The sequence below is a fragment of the Euprymna scolopes genome, chromosome 4 (assembly GCF_053919585.1).
Source record: "Euprymna scolopes isolate OS-2025 chromosome 4, ASM5391958v1, whole genome shotgun sequence".
NCBI lineage: Eukaryota > Metazoa > Mollusca > Cephalopoda > Sepiida > Sepiolidae > Euprymna > Euprymna scolopes.
In genome coordinates this window covers 87,271,588-87,292,790 of record NC_136485.1, presented here as the reverse complement: position 1 = coordinate 87,292,790, position 21,203 = coordinate 87,271,588, and the positions used below count along the sequence as shown (strand labels likewise).

Here is a 21,203-nt window from a genome sequence, read left to right as displayed (position 1 = left end):
TATTATCATTTTAGGGATCATTAGTTATTTATCATGAAAAAATGCTTTGGGGGTATATTAAACCATGACTCTCCAGCAGTGTTGATTAAACAACACCTTCCCTAAATAAAAGAATAAAAATGTCCCGGATAATGGATCCAGTTTTTTTTTTTTTGCTTTTTTTTTTAGTTCAGATTAATTAGGCTTACCTATTTACGTTATTAAAGAAATCTTACCTGATTTATTCGCCCTTGTTTCCAAAACAAAAACAATTATTGTTTACAAATCTACTGCATTTATATAATTAGGACGAATCCATCATAGATACTTACAATCCCTCTTCTTTGTTATTAATATATATATATATATATATATATATATATATATATATATATATATATAAAACTACTTCATTTACTCACATAAATTAATATACGAAAGTATAGATTTATGCGTAAACTTTAAGTATTTACTTCAAAAGTGCTCAATACGTAGGTAGCTTAATCGCCATATAAATATATTATAAATTAATATATATATATATATATATATATATATATATATATATATATATATACATAGTTTTATCATTTTTACAAATAAAATAGATATACACTATTCTTGTGACATGATCATAGGCAAAATAAGCCTGGGCCTTGTATTTCAATATATATGCCAGAAATGCAATAAATACAAGCATCTCAAAGAGGATTCCATTTTGGAGGTTGTTTATGAAGATTAGGAATAATATAAATCTCCCTGCATATCCATGTTAATGTGGTATTGCTTGCGTGTACAACCATCGAGAACTACTTAAATAATTCTTATAACTATGAAAGATCTGATTATATCAAATATTCGTCCAGTAATATTGAGTTGATTGTACTGAGGAAATTTTGCAAAACTTTTGGAGATACCTATCGTAACTGCCCTAGTTTCACATAACTTATCCCATGTGCGGTGTATACGTTCGGAGGTGACTTTCAGGATGTTCGCAGCAGAAGCTGTTGGTCCTATTGAAGCTTAGCATATTAGAGTTTGTGAACCATCGCAAGATTGATTAATAATTCAAAGATTTTAGAAAAAAGCAGTACAATCATTTTGCAGGTTAAAAGCAATTCACACACGAAGCATCTTCTTTATACTTAGAGAGCATGAAAATATAGAACATAATCCAGAAATAATGATATTGATTTTCCGACACAGATTGTATATATAAATATTCTTGTAATTTTTAAGATAAGCATTTCTTACAATCCGTAAATTGATAATACTGCCACAATGAATTTTTCTAAATAATTTATAATTATCGAATCGGACAGTATTGATTGACGAATAAATTTTTAAATAATTTTTAAATCGTTCTCATTATTACTCTATCATTTTCCGTTGTTCTTTTCACATAACCGATTCCGTCGAGCGATTCAATAGATGAAGTAGGCATTTAAAACTGAGGCAAGAGAAGATTACATAGCGAAAAGGGGAGATAACTCAGAGAATATTACAGCTGCACCATTGACACAAAAGAAATCGTATTTTCGGCCATTGTTGTACAAACAACGCCCACAGCGAGGAGAAGATTTTCAGAAGAAGCAATATGAAGGAATCGCTATTAGAAGAACAAAACAAATCTTCAATGTTTGTGATATTCGTGTTTAAATATAGCGACTATTATGTTTTATTTGCAGTTTCATTGTAAAAAAAATTGCATGTGTTTAAGTATACAAATCAATATAATTTATTTGAAACCCGAAGGGACAAAACGAGATCAATTATTTGCTAACGCTTTCATATTTAGACAAGAAATTGTGATGACATGTGTTATAAAGAGCCTATTTATATATACTGTACTAGAAAAATACCCATCCCAGGAAGGATAAAATGAATCCCTGAATAGAACAGCTTTGCGCTACTTTTAGTTCCCCTTACAAAGATTAAAATCTAGATATAATGTTAGTAAACCTTATGTTTAGAAAATTTATTAAAATCTTTATCAAAATTCATTACATATTTTTATTATAGAAAATGTCGATAATTTAAGGCCTAAGTTAAATGAGTTTTAATAATACATTTAAATTCAGAGAATCTTGCTTAATCTAATTACTATGGATTACATTTAAATGCAAATCTGAATTATTTCAATTTTCAAATTTAAAACTGTGGCCATATTATTTCGCTAAGAATTTTTTTTTAAATACAGTAGAACCCCTAGATACAGTTGCTCAAGTGCACATTTTTTTTTTCAGATTACGATGTGGGATACGATGTTTTTTTTTTTCGGTTCCTGGTTAAGGTATTTGCCCTGTCTTATTGTGTTATTTATAATGTTATTTGATTATATACATGTGTATTATACTGTAATTTTTAATGCCGTATCCCGGGGTTCTATTGTACCCTGAAGTTCACTGAAATTTAGGAAATATTTATTAATTGATGTCTAATATATATATATATATATATATATATATATATATATATATATATATATATATATATCGTTATAATTTCAAAAGAAGCGAGGGTATCTGAATTGTCACATCATCCATTAAATTAAATGTGTAGATAATTTTGCATTGTGGATTACGAAATAAAAGGTTGGCGTCATTCATCTAACTAGAGAGAGAGGGAGACAGGGAAAGAAGGGAAATCCTTATAAGACGCTTCATCTAGGTTAACTTTGATCCGAAAGGGTCACGGGTTGCCTACTAGAAGAACTGTATAAATTTGCGTATCTGCTTAGGTATTTGTAAGCGTTTTATAAGGCACGAAAAATGGTGGAAATATTATAATAGGGCAGGGTATAGAGGAAGAAGGGTATAATAATAATAATAATAATAATAATAATAATAATAATAATAATAATAATAATAATAATAATAGCATAAGAGGGAAGTAAGTGATTAGGTAAAGTAAATAAATAAATGACGTAACAACAGAACAACAACGTAAGAAACGTAATGTAAAAAGGTCGACATAAATAAGTGTCTTAATAAAGAAGATGCGAAAAGGGAAGATTATACATTGTTCATTTTAACAATTTCATATATACACTAATGTATAAGGTACCAACGTTGACCCAACGAGTCACGTGATACATAGTAAATTCTAAATGCTTTCGTTTCCTCTTGGTTAAAATATTAAAATAAATTTTTTAAGAAAACTAACTTCCGCTAATTAAAAGGATTTGGGTTGTGTCGCTATCGCGTTTTCAAAGTCTATGCTAAGCAGAAATAAAATTAGTATAACTGGTACTTCTCATACACTAATAAGTTCGCCATCATAAAGGACTTGTTATCTGAATGACTTGTCTCAATCTCATACAGCTTATCGCTATACGCACCCTTCAGTGTTATATCTCCTATATAATATTTTGATTGCAGAAATTCCCTTCTGGACTAAAGTACCGTAGCTTTTCAACAAGAGATGCCACATACAAATTCAATACATCTACCCTGATAGCCACTATCTTATGTAGCTTACGATCACCATTTCTGTCACATTCACTCGTGATAATAAAATCCTACATTACAGCCAATGAGCAACACCATTACAATCGCCATATCTGCAGAGGAAGAAGTAAATATTTTTCGCCCTAATTATTTAGTCCTAAAACTGCTACCCGTTGAGACAGGGACCAATTTTACATTTTCCAACGCTACTGTGATTACACCTTAACTCGCTATAAGCTACATACATATAAAATAATCTTTCAATTTTAGATCCAAAAATAATAATTCTCCCCTGGCAAAGTCCTCCCAGGCCGATTGACCGCGATCTGACCATTCCCTTATTCCGGAATGGAGATATTCCACATAAACGAAAGTTTACCCAACATTCAAACATGGCATCGCTATGCGACATCTTTCCCTTGCCTATGATTCTGATTCAAAAACCACATGTGCCGTTGTTAAATACACTAGAAAAATATTACATCCACATCCACATTACTAAATTGACACTTCTCTGGATAACTATAAATACATATATATATATATATATATATATATATATATATATATATGTATATATATATATATATATATATATATATTCCATTATTTGGTTTATATATTAGCAGCTATCCGATTCATGTACGTTTCGTTTTCATATGCGTGTGTACGTTTGCTCGTGCGTGCGTATTTACAGTATATCTTCGTTTGGTATTTATTGAATTTATACTAACGCTAACGTACCAAAACCATATGTGCTGGGTTTCGCATGCACACACAAATGTTTGCTATTTATTCAAAAACATCATTATAGTTTTAACAATTCTTGTGTTATCACGATACAAAAACATGTAACACACTTCTTGAAATGTTATAAAATATTACTATATTTGATAAAATAATTTATCACATTTTTATGTTCGTATTGAAACTAACTTATCTTTATTACAATATTTGTTTTATTATTTGATATTAGAAGTAGTTTTTGAGGGGGTCAGTGATAGCACAATGGATGTTAAAACTAAATTATTTTTGCTGATTAAAATACTTTCTTCTTATTTGATAAGCCAATAAGTGTTTCCTTTTTTGGGGTTTCGTAGTAACACAAGAAGTTTTAATACTAATGTATTATTTTTTAATATAATTATACGGTTTCGTTTTGCATGTCTTCACTCCCTCACTCTGTCACTCCGTTCTGTTCGGTTGCGTTACAAAATCAACCGTATTCACTTACGGTAGCTTTGTTTTTTTGTTGTTTTTTTTTTTTTTGTTTTTTGGTTTTTTTTCAAGCAATGATCTTGAACACTACAAAAATAAGCAATGTTATTGTCGATGATTAAATGAAAAAAATGATTACGGCTGCTGTAAAAACATAGGAAATAGCTACATTTTCTAATTTCTCCGAAAACTTATTCCTTAATTTTTTTATTTTATACCTTATCGTTTTGCGTTGAGATATTTTCATTACTAAGACATGTCAATTCATTAATTACAGCTGGCTACATTTAACATCAATATTTCAGCATTATATTTTTCTAAAAATGAATCTGCGAAAATAAACATATTTATTTAATTAAAAAAAATAAAAACAGTTTCCCTACGACTTTCTATCTTCCTTAGCAAATGTCTGTAAACCTAAGGTATCCACAAGTATTGACAACATAAACATAAAAAAAACATATATCTTTTGCTTTTTTTGCGTTTGTATTCCACAAACTGAGCCACAGCAACGCGTGGCCGAGTACAACTATTATTAATAATTGAACTGCTTATAACCTCATTCCTATAAGTTTGATTGCTAGACTATTTCATCTTTCATAATTCATATCGCTTATCACTTATAACTAACATAGTTATGACATCACATGCGCTGCTCAACATTGAGAATCGCTTCATTACGAACAGCACTTCATGTTCCAAGAATTATTTGCTGCTTATTATATGAATAACCTCCTTCCTACCAAAATAACTGATCACTCGAGACATTATATACACAAAGCTATATTAAACTATATGATCTAAACTTCAAATAACGCTATTTAAGTGGATTTGACGATTTTAAAAAGAATCAGATGTTAAGAAAAGAATATTAGGTTCAAGCTTATAATATTTCTTTCTTCGTGATAGTGAAAAAACTTCAGATGATTAAAACAATAAACTTTGATATAAAAAATATATTCAGTAATATTCGATGCTGTATTCGCTCTGAGCGGGTATGCGACTTCCATTTAAGTTGGAGTTGGAAATGAAGAGCAAATTCCCCAACTGCAGGAGAGATAACATAGTGCCCCTAGTATTACCAAAATGTAACCAATCTAGTACTCACTTCGCTTAACTTCGGTGATCTAACAAATAATATAACCGTACAAAAACTACAGTATTCTTTTAAAACTAAAGGTGAATGCTTTCCTGTCAAGAGTTATCTCCATCGAGAAGAAACTGGTTCGTAGATCTTTGTTGGGCTCACAAAATTTCGTGTTCACACGAGATTTTGTTGGGATCTATTACATATGGTCAAGAATTAACAGGGCAGGTTTTACGCACCTCCTAACAGAAAAAAGGCCACGAGTAAATGTGTTTCCTTCATGCTTCGCACGTTTTGCTTTTATAAAGTAATTGCTTCTCAATTTTTTTGTAGTATGGGAACTGTGTATTCTGTATGTTTTACGTAATGACTTATTTATATTGTTTACTGTCTCTGTGGTTTGCCATAAAAGAGCATTAATAACTAAAATGTCTTTATCCACGGCTCTCGAAACCATCTTTTACTTGGAAACACATGTACGTATTGCCGACGTAATATACGGTAAATTTTAGCAAACTGTCATATGCGCCGAGAATCAATCCAAATACTCTACTTATACGTTGCTAAACATAATGAAATAAAGCATTAGACATTTAAATTCTTCAATAGTATTAGAGTAAACTCTCAGGCTAAACGTTATGGTTGCGATCAACAAAGCTTAGCTTACACATGTGAAGTGGTACTCATGCATAAGCATACACACATATGCATGCACGCGTGGGTTCAAATGAGCGCGATTTGCTTTAGTATTTTAATTTGTTTGAGTTAGTCAGAATTAGCGATCGTTGGTAGTTCGCCTTTCCCTCGAATTATACCAGTGGAGATTCAATTTCAAGTACCTGTTCATACCTCTATTGCCATTTTATATATTTTATTCTGGAGGATCTTCCTGTCTGTCTGCATATGTTCTCATTTTAGTTGATGTTCATATGTATGATGCATCCTGCATTCGAGGAATGGTAAAATTAATTCTCCAAACAGAACAGTTTTATACCACTTTTATATTCCCCGACTAAGATTAAAATCGAGAGAATCTATGTTACTAAACGTTGTGTCTGAAACCTTTATTCCAATAACTATGTTGCCCGGGTGTTTGGAGGTGCGTGTTGAGCAAAAAAAAGTGGTAGTAGAAAGGCAGGCAGGTTCGAACCCGTACCGTGAAGGAGGAAAGGAACCTGGAAAAAAACGTGACGTCTTTGCTGTTACATCCGGAAGTGACGAATGTTTAAATTAACGCTAGTCAATCGGTAAGAGGGGGTGGCTTTCGAAAATATCGGCAAAAAAGTGACCCCTCCTTGTAGAAAAGTGTCCAGTTGAGGGTGTAAGGAATCAATGTTTTTAGCCAACTTTTCGATATTTGTCGTCCGAAGGGTCGTACTTCAAAACGATACCACTCTCGTGGAAATCTGTCGCCTCTATCAAAAGTTTTAGGCAGACATAAAAACCTACATACATACGTACATACATACATTTAAACAGACAGGCGAGATTTATATTATAGAAGAAACAAAATTTATTACATGATTTTTATATGAGAACAAATATCTCAAATGTAAGCTTTTATCTTAAGGGTCTTTGGTAAGAAATTGAAATGCAGGGATATTGCTTAATTGATGTGTGATGACTGCTGATCAAATTTGATGCGAATCTGAAATATTTGAACTTTTAAATGGGAGGTTTTGTCCGTATTATGGTGCTAAAAGTATTAACATTACCACAAAGATACTAAGATTTGAAGAATTAATTTACATTTTATACTTAGTGTTAAAATTTCATAGTTAATTAGTTTGGAATGAATCATGTACACACACACACACACGCATATATATATATATATATATATATATATATAACCACTTCATTTACTCACATAAATTTAATATACGAAAGTATAGATTTATGCGTAAACTTTAAGTATTTACTTCAAAAGTGCTCAATACGTAGGTAGAGCTAGTTAGTAATTTATAAAATATATATGGCGATTAAGCTACACTGAATATTCTGCGTTTCATCCACTAGAGGATTCGTCAGGCTTATGCGCGAATTCTGTGGTTGTTTCTTGTTTTTATATATGTTGATGACTTTTAGTTAGCCAATCAGCTTTCTAGTATCCACCGCGCCCCTTCCTATCAGCCAATGGGCATGCATTTTATTGAACAAAGGATCTGTTTTAGAACTAGGTTAGTGGTTTAAGGTAGACGTTTTCCTTTATATATATATATATATATATATATATATATATATATATATATATATATATATATATATATAAACAACACTAGCGAATAAATACTGGGAACTCAAAGCGGACATTCGCCGGTAGTCGAATGGAAAATAATAAGACAAGCTACCACGTGCAGACATTTAGACGACCCATGTAAATTATGCCTCCATGAAAAATTTGCTATCCTGTACTTTAAAGAACCCAAAAATCTATTAAACTGTAGACGAGAAATAGCAAACAACTGTGTTCACATAATAAAACTTACTCTAGGATAGCGATACAAAATAGCTTTAAAACTGACAATAACAATAGAAAACAAACAAATAAATAAAATAAATATGAATATACATAAACGATCACACATATATGTATATATATGTATATATATGTGCATGTATGTGTGTACACATAGGTATATTTATATATATATAAAAAGAACAAAAAGGAAAACGTCTACCTTAAACCACTAACCTAGTTCTAAAACAGATCCTTTGTTCAATAAAATGCATGCCCATTGGCTGATAGGAAGGGGCGCGGTGGATACTAGAAAGCTGATTGGCTAACTAAAAATCATCAACATATATAAAAACAAGAAACAACCACAGAATTCGCGCATAAGCCAGACGAATCCTCTAGTGGATGAAACGCAGAATATTCAGTGTAGCTTAATCGCCATATATATTTTATAAATTACTATATATATATATATATATATATATACATATATATACATACATAACTAAGTTTAAGTTTATATAAATAGAGATTAGCTTTATGGGGTGGCAAGTAACACTTTTAGCGCATTTCATTCTGTCGACACAATAACTATTGCAAACAATTCCTTATGCATAGCCCGCTATTTTTCTTTTCAATATCTGGACATTTCTCAACGGTATTAAGCTCGTTCGATAGTCAGGAACGGTGTTTGGTACATCAATGGTATTGTTACCAGATGTCCATTATTATTATCAACAGTTTTAAAGAAAAAACAAAATCCATCGTATTCAGAGTTTTTTTTTTCTATTACGGTTTTAGTTTTGTTCGCTTAGGAAGTGTTGATGAGATCGTAACCCTGAGTGATTGACTGCTTCTTTTTTACAAGTGTCAGCCATCAGCATCAACGAACGCCAAAAGAAGAAGCAATGCAGTAAAAATCGAATTACAAAACGTACGTCGAGCAATGATTTCGTGACTTCAATGTCATCAACAAATCAATAACTCTCACAAAACGTTCTGCTAATTAAATAGCGAGTGACTGCATTTGGTCGAATTAAAATAATTGTACAAGCAGAGAGTGACTATGTTGAAAGTCAATCGTGTACGAAAACCTGACGCCATGATTGATTTTGTCCAGAGGCCTAAACAGCTAAAAAGGAAAAATAATGGAAATCTGTACGGACGTTTCGTCGTTGTCTTTCTATAAAAGAATGGATTCATCATGTAGATGAAGGAGACGACGATAGTAAGATTTCAATTTTTGTCCGATTTCATATTAAATAATGAAGCGATTCGTTCCATTTTGTTTTAATTTTAATTTATTCGGCTGCACTTGTTCTATACAATTTGAAGTTCTGTTGTTGTCGAAATGTTTAGTATAATCACTCATTCAACATGTTTACGTGTGATATCAAATAAACACCTATTAATCAATTTTGTTGTCAAAAATAGCAAAATGCAACAAGCCATAAAAGATATTGCAGCTATATACCGTGTCCAAAGCGACTTTAAACCATAAATATGGTTGGTATCATCACGACCTCCTTTGACAGGCTGTTTCAGGGAGAACGAAGACGGGAAGAACATTTATCTCGAAAAAAGAAATTGACGAAAAGATCAAGGCCAAAACTACTCTTACTGTATATTTACATTCCCGTTGGTGATGCTGTATGCCAGAATCAAGTCCCCTCGGATCCATTTTTGTTCAAACGCAGACTGGTTTAATCTTTGAAGCCATTCTTTGTAGGTAAGCGTTGAGAACTCCGCCGCTATCCTGCTTGCTAACCGTTGAACACACTTCATATGTACGATATCTTTTTAAATATGGGGAGTTGTTGCTTACATGGCATCCGCAAGAATCATTCATATCAGGGTTATGTATAGGCGACTAAAAGAAACTGTTGCATGCATCACCGTTGCCGAGGTGGCCGTGGCTAGGTGATAAACGAAACGGACGCAACACCTGGATGCGCCAAGTTTGAATCCAGTTCTGTCTACAAGCACTTTCACATAGGGATGTTGACAAACTTCACGTGGTCCCTCCCATAAATACCCTATGCGTTCTTTAAATAATTCTAACTAGAAAGATAACGGGAAAACGAATGTCAATAAAATAATCTGATTCATACGAAATAAATTAATGGTTGTTGCTGTTTTCTTCTCAGCAGCAGCAGCAACAACAACAACAACGACATCATCATCATCATCAAAAACAACAACAGCATTCTCTCTGCACACTGCGGAATACGATCTACCATATACTCACTAACTCCAACACCCTCCCTTTCTTTAACTACTTGTTTATCTTACTGATTAATCTGAAAGTCTAAAAACATATGTTATCACGTCAACTTTCTAATGGTTTATTTTTTTCTGCTCCATTACATGACTTCTAGGCAAGAAGGTCAGATACACGTCGATTTTTAAAATAATGTGATTTCCTAATATGGTGTATTTCCGTTTTAACTTCATGAAGAATTCATTCAGTTTGTAGAATTGGCTTGAAAAATTTGTAATGCTTTTAATAATACGTAAAAAAAAGCGTAATAAAAGATTATGTTCGACCGAATAAAAGAGCATTTTATGTAGGCATAGAACATACTAAATCACACTATCCGTTCAATGGTCTGAAGAAAATACTTCAGAAGGACAAGAAATGTCCTTGAACCTCATTATATAGCAGAAACCTAACCAATGGAATTAATATTTGGAAAATATTTCAATTAAGATATTCTGCCCCCTTAATAAGCTGGACAAAATAATTCTGCAACATGCGCCAAATTAACAAGGAACTAATGATATACTCAACGCACGACACCCGAAGAATGATACTGACCGATTTTATGCCAAAGGGAAATAGGAATGAAAGGATTAGTAAAGCTTGAAAATGGTTTGTATAATGTGATTAAAAGACTCGTCATCCGTTCTAAAATCGTCGGAATATACGTTTTCAATCTCTCTTATGGTCTCTTGTTGCATTTTTTATTTCATTTATATGAAATAAAAATGCAAAAGAGATCATTAAATATCATGCAATCATTTCTATTGTTATATTTATACAGTCTTTCATGTGGGAAAATATCTTTGTTCGATTAGGGTATTGAGTACTAAGCTATCTTTTAGTCAAAAGTATTGGGTATGGAGCTATATTTTCCGAAAAGCGAACATGATATGCATGTTAGGATTGCGCTAGCATGAAGTGCACTTCACTCTTTAGAGAAAGTATGGAAATCTCCAATTAAGAAAGAAACCAAGATCAAGATCTTCAAAGCGAGGATTCAAATTGATGATTTCAAATACCTGAGAGGCTATTCCGAAAGCGAACATGATATGAATGTTAGAGAAAGTATGGAAATCTCTAATCAAGAAAGTTGTTTTTGTTTTACGGCATATCAACCCTTTTGTAGGTCATTTAATGCCGAATCCAGTTATTTTGAAGAAAGTTTTTAATAGAATATTTTTTCAAGTCGGTTTCTATTTACCCCATAGTTGGGACCCTAACAGGTACTACCACTCCGGATCAGAGTGGACCTGGAAGCAATGGCAATTAAATGGTACCTCCACACTCCCCAAAGCCCGCAAGCTGGGGCCTCACCGTTGGATATAGTTTAAGTTTATATCCAGGACCCCAATCAAGAAAGAAACCAAGACCAAGTCTTCAAAGCCTGCATAGAGTCAATCCTTCTGTACGGCTCAGAATAATGGACGCTAAGCGTATCACACCAAAAACATCTTGATAGTAAATATACAAGAATGCTTCGACTAGTCTACGATATACCATGGAAAATTCACCCAACAAACAAGTCGTTGTATGGTTACCTTCCTCGTGTTTCCAATATTGTGATACAGAGACGTCTGGCATTTGCCGGTCATATTAGTCGCCATAATGAACCGGCAGGAAAGCTCCTACTTTGGACTCCAGACGCAAAAAGGAGAGTTATTATATCATTATTGAAGAGAAAAATGATCTGACCGGAACTGAGCTAGTTGCTGCAATGGCCGACCTAGAACTTTGGTAATCGGAATTTGTTCACGTTTCACCTGCGTCTACTGGCATTGGATGAAACAAACAAAAGGCTATATTTTTTACTATGGGGGGGTCACATATTAAGGCCAATAGTCACCAGGAGATAAGGGTAAATGAAACGGGAAATATTGCTAGCTGAGAGGAACACTATGGGATTATGTACAATGTAAACTTCAAATGATATTGAAATGTATTTAATGGTTCTAAAGCAAATCAGATGCTGAAATATAAGGTTTAAGATTGTTATATTGTTTCTGTGTTGTACTGAACAAATTTTACATGATTCAAAAATACACTTTGATATAAGAATACAAAACAGAATATTGTTTCAAAACTAAATGTTAATGCTACCGTGACAAGAGTTATCTCCTGTTGCAATATTTTTGATATAATGAGAGGGTAGATATTTACTTGCTGGCCACCTCAGTAAAATGTGGAACAAAGTCAGACTTTGATCTGGGCACTCCCATCGGCATTCCTCGGTAGGGACGCTTCAGGCCACAAGTGATAAATTTACCAAAAGCTGGGTTGCAAAGCCTGGGAGGGTGAACCTCCTAGGTAATATCCAGGTGGCGTATCTCAGTCCGACAGGAACTGAGCCAGTTTATGCCCCCGCACCTATGGAGCTGATTATCAAGATTCTTGAATGGTACTCCAAGCAACTGAAGCAGCAAGGAGACTCATCCTCCGACATTAAAATAATGGAAGAGTATGATTAAAAGAAGTTAGTAAGTTTTATTTATAAACATTGGCAATAAAAACTGATCAATCAAATATAGCCACGTTTTACTAGCACTTGTGCACTTGTACACATCGACTACACAATTCTTAGCTTTTTACAATTGAAAGCTTCTCTGATTGACGACTACCATTTTATTTATTTATTTTTATTTTTTATTTCTTTTTGCTGAAACCACAAATGACTTTCAGTTCAAAATCTCCGATGGCAGAAAACTGGTTTGTAGACCCTCGGCAAATCCCTTGTGTGAGATTAAAAAAAATGAAGCTAAATATTATTTAAACCGATGTAAGAAACTTTGATTTTGATTAGCGAATTTTTATTAGTTATTGTTGAAAAATATTATTGGCATTATGATAACGTACTTCGCTAAACTCTATTTTAAAATGGTGTACTTTAGCTTGGAGCAATAATACGATCATAGAATGTCTCCAACACATATGCAGTATATTTTAAATAACATAGTAGACTCAAAGTTTTATGGAATAACGGAAATGCGGAATATATAAGAATAATGGACTGTCCGAACAACAGAATAAAGACCAGCAACATAAGTATTTTCCAATTTTTCCATTTTACATCGATATTTAATTAGAAGTGACCGAACATTGCACTTTGTACTATCATTATCATTATCATCATGATAATCATAATCATAGTCGTCGTCATCATCATCATCATCATCGTCGTCGTCGTCGTCGTCGTCGTCATCATTATCTAGTTGTTGTACGAAATGAATCTTCAATCAGACCAGGTAAGTCTTTATAGGTGAATTGTGCGTCCTCTTTTTGTAGCTCCTTATTGAACCACATCCATGTTTTGTCACTGAAAAAAGAAAATTGCTGATCATTTAATCCTTAGCCATCTAGCAGTGGTATGTATGTGAAGATAATGACTACCATCCACCAGCTCCTCGGGTTGCTGACAGAGGAACAAACTAGAGGTGTAAAGGTCAGCGACTGATCCATAAAAAATAATTAGGGGATACACTCTGGCAAAGAATATCACCCGGGATACACCCTGTCATGATTATGCCAACGTCATGGAAACCAGCTTGATGGATGTGTGCTCGACAGATTAAGTCAATGGTATAGTATTCAAATTCAACAAAGAACTACTGAATTGTCTATAGGGGTGGCGCCCGTAAAAAAAGGGGTGGCGCCCGTAAAAAAAAACTGCTATGAAAAAATGTACAATCATGCGCCTGAACGATTCGTAAAAAATAGTGATTTAATACTTTAATAAGAAGGGTAGTATGAGTTATAATATCGAGTTTCATGTTGACCTAATGTAATCATGGAAGACAGCCAGTTGTTCATTTGCCATAAAAAGAATAAACACATTTAAAGTCCACTTATTCGTCAAGAAATATAATAGCAATCGTTTCAGTAATTATTCATAATTTAAGAATATCCCACATTTCTTAATATTCTGTGCCAGACAAACGTTGGTTTATTGGATCAATAAAGAAAGAGAGTTATCGTTCAATCTTATTACTGGAAGAGATTTATAAAGAGGAAAGATGGCGATATTAGTCATAATGATTCATTCATCAAAATACTAACGATTCATACTTGGTATACAATGATATAGTGGACACATTTCACAATCGTAAAAACTAAAATCCTTTGAAAATCAGTGTGCGAAACAATGTAATCGTTTAACCTTACACATCATAACTGACTCAGTGCATTTTTTCATTATACTAGTATATACATGCGTGTGTGTGTGTGTGTGTGTGTGTGTGTGTGTGTGTGTGTGTGTGTGTGTGTGTGTGTGTGCCGGATGTAACAGCAAAATTGTTAGTGTTATAACATGCTTATTATCACAAAAACTACGAAGCCAGTCCTTATGACTTTTTGCAGGTGTATTAATAACGCCTTAAAACAGAAGGATAATTATTTCTCCCAAATCCCTGAATTGCTATATACGTTTTTAGACCAAAAACAAAAACATGTTCACAAAGTTGTGTGCCTTCAACATCATAACTCCTCAGCCGACTACTGTCGGTAGGTAAAAGGTCGTTTAAGCCTCTAAAATTGCACTAACATTCAATACCTGACTTTCTAGAACTGAAAAGGTCAATAAGAAAGGGTCGAACTCAATCAATAAGAGGGTTGACTCGTAACAGAGGAGTAACAACAATGATAGTCTAATGGTCAATCAAAGAAAACCTGAAAATAAAGTTGTACGCAAGATCAGTGAGGTACCTTGTTATCCCTGGACATTAAGAGTTTTGAGAGGGCAAAACCTCTACTGAATAAGGTAGAACATCGTCCTAGAGTAATTATTTACACGGACGAAATGATTTTCGCACAGGATGCGTATTCAAATCGACGAAACAGTCGTGTTCTTGCTACCGATCCCTATTAAAGAGACCAGAGAGCAAAACACCTAGGAAAGTGATGGATTTTATTTATTTTATGTTTTTGTAGTATCAGACGACAAAAATGTAACTAACGATGTTTAACAATGGTGAAAGAATCCCATGTATGAGTTAAATACGAACTACAAAATACACTTTATATATAAAACAATTGTATTCAATCGTATGCACTTCTGGTATAAAATGATCGAATGAGGGTTTGACATACTACAAAATAAACCAAGCAATCTATCAAATTTCAAGATTTTTAGTAATACATGAATACTCACTGATTTTTGCGAATTATTAATATATTGATGGCAGTTATTAAATTGAAATTCAATGAATGTAGACGATTTCAGAGTTGAATTGTAGGAATGTCAATCATTTTAAATCATTACTAAAAGAAGAAATGTGGATTAAAATACTTTATTACTTACTCAAAATATATTATTTATATTTTTGCCTCCATATAAACTCATATAACTGTCCGCGGTGCATTCCAAAGTGGCGTTTATTTTGCGTTTTGTACAGCCTAACCTAAGCTCAACCCTAACCTAACTCGCACGTGTGCCTTACTACATATGGCCAACGAAGGCTATAATCTTTCAAAACTTATTCCTTTATTAGTAGCGGGGTTATTTTACCAAATACTAGAAACACCTATTTTAAGCGATTAATTGATTTAATCCAAATAACTATTTACTCATAATTGGCGTTTAATAAATTTTCTAACAACATCATACGCATCGTTATCCATTAGTTAAAAAAAAAACGCACTCCGTTATCTGTTAGATTAAACTGAACTTGTATATTTCTTAATATCTTCATAAGTACGATTAGTATTTAAGTTCTTTGAAAAGTAGTTTTTATCTATTATTTAATTGGAATTCATTATTGATATGAGTATTATTTATTAATTTTATTTATTGCGGACTATTAACCTCATCTTGTCTTAGTTGTTACCACCTGACGAAGGCCAGAGGAATAGTTAGCCGAAACGTCGTGAAACAACTACGAAAAGATGAGGATAATAGTCCGCAATAAATAAAATTAATAGTTTTTATCCGTAAATAAGTTTTATTTTGTCCTTCGGTTTTAGTTCGTTTGCCTTCCTGATCTCAGTTCATGTTTCTTTTGTGAGCAATTCATGAATTGGCCATTCTTTCTTCTCTTATAATTTGTTTTTCTTTATTTTAAAAACTTTGCAGACAATATTATATTAATTACATTCTCTTCAGCCACCAAATATTCTTTTCGATTTATATCGATTCGTGGCTTTAGCACTTTGCTTTTTATTAGCGTTGCTTTTCAGTACACCTTTTGTGCTTTCTTGTGTGTTTCGATCTTCCTGTAAGCCGAACGAAATGAAATCGTCAGACATTTTGAAATCCATAGTTTATTGCCAAAAGGAAAATTACCTCCAACCCCTGCGTAATACACCTGAAAGTAAATTTTCTGATCAAGCTCCTCCTTCCTTCAACACTTTAATATTTTCTGTTATTTTTTCAAAATGGTCTCATAAACTAGAAACTAGTTGTAATTAGCCGGTGTTACCCGGGAGGGTTTTTTTTATTTGAATTTTTGTCTTAACCTAGCATTTCCCTTCATAATTCGCACAAATAATTTAAAGTTTGTTTTTTAACTTCTAAATATCACAATGATTAGTAAAATCCGACATTGCTCATGATTGAATATATATATATATATATATATATATATATATATATATATATATATATATATATATACTTTTTCACTGTGTTTATAACACTTTTTTGTTGTTTTTACCGTCTCCTTCTTCCTGTCTCATCATTTAATATAATTGGAAGAAGGTGAAATATTGTAAAACTCTGATTTAGTGTCTTCACACGTGATTGAAATTATATTCAAATAAGATATAGCTATTTGAAGTTTAATGGGAGTGTATCCTCATGGGCAACTTTATCGCCCAAAAAGTTGTATATATAATTTAAATTTCATAGAAATAAGATATATTTGAAGTTTTAAGGAGATATACCATCAAACCCTTTTTATGAGTGCACTTAGAGATTCAGTAACATCTCTAACGTATTCGGTAAATTTTACATAAGAAGAAACGTTTAGATTTTATGTAGATTTTGTAAGCTTCCTATGTTTTTCTATATAAACATCACGCACACACACATTTCTGAGAGAAATACTAATGCTTACATGTATTTTTCTCGCTCTGTTCTACAAATATTTGTCCTACTAATAAATATTCATATTCAAACACACACATTTATATATATATATATATATATATATATATATATATATATATATATATATATATATATATACTTGTGTTTGTGTATTACAGAAACTCCAAACAACACCGGTAATTTTGGTTTCAAATCCAAACAGAGGGGGCTTAATGTTGATCGCATATGTGGGACTCTCTTCGGTCTCTGTTTAGATCTGTTTCCTCATAAACATCGGTCAAACATAGTCCAATATCGGCGACCAGTTCTAGTTCCCCTTTGTTTGCGTTTCGAACCAGCGGTCCTGGTGTCGTTCTGATTTTCTGTAACAATTTTCTGTTATACTTTGTATTTTAGGGAAAAAATCACATCATACTACTCGATTATTAAGAAAACTTCATAAATAATACTGTATTATATCATTTTTGAATTTTTAATAATCGAGCGGTATGCTGTGATTTTTTTTCATAAATGTGAGAGCTCAAATACAAATTATTTATTTAAAAACTATATGCTACATTTTTACTAGTCGTATCATAATTTCATTGACGCGGTTTGGGCCTTTTTACCATTTAAAAGGTCGTTAAACATTCATTGAAATTCCCAGCGACTCACCAAATGAAAAAAAATCTAAGAATGGAGTTTAAAACTAATTCACCGGTAGATCGTACGGCGAATTCCTTTCAGTTTTACTTTTGAAGAAAGTGCCATATCGGTGGGAGCGGACTGTTTATTAATATGTGTATTAATTCTAACTAAATATTGTTTACTATAATTTAATTTTAGATTACGGACATTATACGATTACCTGTTTTAAAGATGTATTAAGGGGTAATAGTGTGTGGCGCAACTTATTTGTTGGTTAGTGGGTTAGATTTTGTATGCAGGTTTATTCCTTTTATTAAAGGGCTTGAGTGTCATATTTATTTTAGCCTATCCGTCAGCATGCTGATCCAGGAAGAGTAAAGGAAAATGTCGGAAGTTAAAAGTGATTTTGAGATCATATTGCCTTATATTGTCTTCATTGTCTTATATTGTCTTCATTGTCTTATATCATCTAATATTGTATTATATTGTCTTCAGAAAACATTTTTAAGTGACGAGTTAGTGAAAAAAATAAACCTCAGGAGGCTTCCAGAGTACTATTGTAAGCATTAATCAAAATAAAAGAGGCCCCCAGAGCACTACTAAAACCAAGTTTCTCACTTCTTATAGAAGAGAAAATATTTTTTAAGTGAAGACGGAAAAAGTAAAACTCAAGAAGCCCTACAAGTGTTACTCAAAGCACTAAATAAAAGTAAAGAAGCACCCAGAGAACTATTTAAACAAAGTTTTTACACACCCTGTAATATAATATAAGAATTATTTTTTGTGTGATCAGTAAAAAAAAAAAAAAAAAAAAGAAACTCACGAAGCCTCCGGGGCTCTATTGGAAGTACTAATTAAGATTAAAGAATCTCTCAGAATACGACTAAAAGAAAGTTTCTACCCCCCCCCTAAAATTCTAAGTAAGCAGCTTAAAATAAAAAAAAATCAGTTCTTCAGATCGCTACGGAAAGCACTAAATAAAATTAAGGAAGGTTTTAGAGCACTAATAAAACCAAGTTTCTAACCCGCATTCTTACGTGTTTTATTAGATATTAAAATATGCCATTAAATAACGTACGCACTCGCATATATTATCTTTGGTCAGATATTTTTAAGCTCATTTAAATATGACGTTATGACATAAAAAAAAATTGAGACGGGGATGACATTATCACAAGCAAATTTCAGGTTTTAGTATAATAATAAATACTTGGATATACACATAGAAACATATACACATACATGAAATTCATAATGATCAGTTAATTAGTTCAGACGCGAATAATTTTCATACAAATGCATACACATATACACATACAGACAATGCATAATGATCGGTCAATTAGTTTAGGCGCGAATATTATCCGTACAAATATATAAACTTATAGACCTATAACAAATGTATTTGGTCTCAAACGTCGACCTTATTTTACAATTTTGATTCTTTTATTTTCGTTTCTATCATTTTCAATATTCAAATTATAGATAAAACACAACAAAGTAAAACGTCGGATTTTATATTTCGAAATGTCCTGTGCGAACATAGACCTCATGATATTATTGTAAACGGCTTAATGCAAAATCAATAAAGCTTTTAATTCTTTGTACATGTTTACTCAACAGATCTATTTTTGATCTTGGTATAGAGCTGTGTTTTTAATTGCATCGCTTACATGACTAGCAGGCAAAGCGGTGTTGTCCGGTCGTAAAATACGCTTATATATATTTTAATTCATGGAAATTTCATAACTATTATTAAAATTTATGGATTGTTATTTTTTTTACCCAATATATAATAATGATTACAAAAGTTTAAAAAAATGATTGAGTGCACCCAATCATTTTTTTTTTAACTTTTGTAATCATTATTATATATTGGGTAAAAAAATAATAATCCATAAATTTTGATAATAATTGTAATTTATTTAATGCATATTGCTGTGACTTAGTTATATCGGCATGATTAATTTCAAACATTTTTTCAGATTATTATAGCATCATTAATATTTTTCTGCAATATTCTCACCCATGTTGACCTTAAAACGACTTTCTTTAATCAACATATAGGAAATCATCTAATATCAATGCTGATCCTCAAACAGCAATACTGGCCAAAGATCTCATAGGAGAATTTGGTTGGCAAATACAGTCGCATCCTGCATATTCTTCTGGCCTGAATTATCACTTATTTCAGGATTTCAACACCATTTAGATTAGACAATCAGTTTATTGTCAATAACAAAACGGTTCGTCTTTAAAATCACCGATTGCCTCACTATCGGAGACTGTGTCTATTTTTCATACCAGCAACAGTTAGGTAATGGAAACACTTCAACATGTACAAACTGATGGATTCTACTTGCCTTATTTAGTTTGGTTTACTAAAATCTCAACCTTTTGGGATTTTATTTAATACTGAAGCAAATCTTGCAGACAATTCATTGAAAACGCGTCACTATTTTATCTAACGAAATTCATCGTTTCATACTTTTCTTAAATGCATTAGTGCGTAAAATAGTTGTCTTCAATTCTATAATGTTTTTAATCGAATTTGTCTTATTTTTATGCAACCTAGCGTTCACAACGCTTGACCTATTGTCACCAAACTTGGTCAAAATATCGGTTATGGTCTAACTTAGAATTGATTTAACTTCAGATCAAAAGTATAGATTATGGAAAAAAACTAACGTTATATTTTTGGCGACAACTTCAGTCCTTTTCACTTTCTACTTGGTATATAGTGTAGTGAATGAAGTTTCACATGGCCTTCATCTTGGAATATGATCTTGACCTTGAAAGGTTCAGTTATGGTCTAAATTTAGAAGAAGTTTTAGCTTTCGATTCTCGCAGACTAAATATATTTCATACTATTTGGTAATAATAAACACTATGCAAAATTACAGTCTAATCAGATAAAAGTTTTTGAGTCATCATGATTTCCCTGATATAACATAAGAAATACTTCATCCAATATGAAGAAGTATGACATGAATAAAATTTTGACCCATCTTTACATTGTTAGACGGAGGTATACAATCTCATGGCTGATTTCTATAGTTATATGTGTATAATGTTTTCAGTTACTT

General features: G+C 32.3%; 1 protein-coding gene across 1 annotated transcript in view; it reads right to left on the bottom strand.

Moving 5' to 3' along the window:
• Positions 1-21,203, bottom strand: part of LOC145268737 (acetylcholine receptor subunit beta-like 1) — a 637,640-nt gene that overhangs the window by 362,223 nt on the left and 254,214 nt on the right. The window lies entirely within an intron of this gene.